At 38.1% G+C, this 1,595-nt stretch overlaps 1 non-coding gene across 1 annotated transcript; it reads right to left on the bottom strand.

Annotated features, from left to right (window-relative positions):
* Positions 1-497: 497 nt before the first annotated feature.
* Positions 498-571, bottom strand: TRNAV-AAC. Its single transcript has one exon. It is a non-coding gene; the product is annotated as a tRNA-Val (tRNA).
* Between the last annotated feature and the right edge of the window lie 1,024 nt (positions 572-1,595).

Here is a 1,595-nt window from a genome sequence, read left to right as displayed (position 1 = left end):
AGATGCATAAGATTAATAAATACTATTTTCAAACTTGCTTACTCTTTTGGTTTTCATTGAATTTGAATTCTAAAATCCAAAAAACAACACTGACTCTCTCACTCACTCACTAGCTAGAAAATTTCATTCAATATCCCATGCCAAACCCTTTTGCCTTAACTCTAGCTACCTTCATCATCATCCGCGCTAGCCGCGCGTATCTGCTAGCAGCATCTACTTGTCTATAAAAGAAGACTTATCTCTCTCAAAATGTAATCCATTTTTGAGAAAATTCATAGTTCTGTTAGAGTTCATATATCTCTGACTCCAAAGGAAACTACATATTTTTGATAATTGGCATGGTCCTTATTTTCTGCCAAGAAGGTAGAACCAAGGAAACTAAAGTACAGAGTCTTGGTATTTCTCTTCTTGCATTTTTCTGGCACAGTTAAACTGGGTAAAAAAAAAGGAAATGGCCTTTCTGGCACAGTTAAACTAGATTGGGTAAAAAAGGGAAATGGCTTCGCCCAGGTTTGAACTGGAGACCTTCGGTGTGTTAGACTGACGTGATAACCAACTACACCACGAAACCTTTGTTGTTAGGGTTATCCAACCTATCCTCACTTATTCGACAATAAGAATAGCTGATTCTCCGGCAAGATTTACAGAACACTGGAAGTGTCTACACTAGTACAAAATCTACCAACTTTATATATTCGTTGTGTTAAAGACACACTAAAAATTCCTAGAACCTTCATAAAGTAGTTGGGATCCTAAATCTGGGAGTTTCAGGAACTGTAATGCAGGGACGAAGCCAACATTTTTGAGAGGGGGTGCAAAAAAAAAAAAAGTTTACCCCACAACTAAAAGAAAACACTAATATTGATATCCAAAAACATGAGGCTTTGCGGATCGGGCGATTGACTCAGTCATCGCAAAATTGTTTTTTGCTCATTATCAGAGATTACTGATACATCTTTTTCCATGCAGTTTCGTTTTTATGCATCAGTTTAACTAGCATAAGATCTCCCAGTTTCTTAAGTCCTGAAGTCCTGAAACTAGTATCTCTTATTGGTTTCTGCTTTTTTCAGTTCTCTTTTTAATAACTCATCGTTTTTTTGTTCTCCTTTGCCTAGTGCATGCTTCTCTAGTCTCAGTTTTATATCTCGTCATTTCTCTCTTTAATGCAGATTTGTTGCGATTCTGTCTACAGGTGTTGACAGTTAAAACCTCGTCATTTTCAGTCCTTCTTGTTCGATTAAGCTTCCCCTCCGTTGTTTTGGTAGCTTCCGATTTTCGAACTGGTTTTCTCTCATTTAATTGTCCTTACAGTTCTACCTACTCCAGGTTCTTTTTTCTCCATTTAGTGTTTAAGTGCACCTGACATATGATGCACTAAGTCATGGTCTTTACCTGGCTGGTTTGAACTCCCTGCTTTCTTGGTGCGGTATAGTTTGGTCATTGCAACTTATAACACTCTTTCTGAGATTTTATTTCTGCAGGTACAGCTTCCTCTGTGACTCCCCCCAACCCATTCTGCTCGCATCTGTAATCCCTGTCATTGTCCCCTTACCCTCTCCAGTTTAGTTACGATTACACTATTGCAGCTATATTCA

Source organism: Papaver somniferum, unplaced genomic scaffold (genome assembly GCF_003573695.1).
Source record: "Papaver somniferum cultivar HN1 unplaced genomic scaffold, ASM357369v1 unplaced-scaffold_16, whole genome shotgun sequence".
Classification (NCBI taxonomy): domain Eukaryota; kingdom Viridiplantae; phylum Streptophyta; class Magnoliopsida; order Ranunculales; family Papaveraceae; genus Papaver; species Papaver somniferum.
This window is presented reverse-complemented; position numbering and strand designations above follow the sequence as displayed.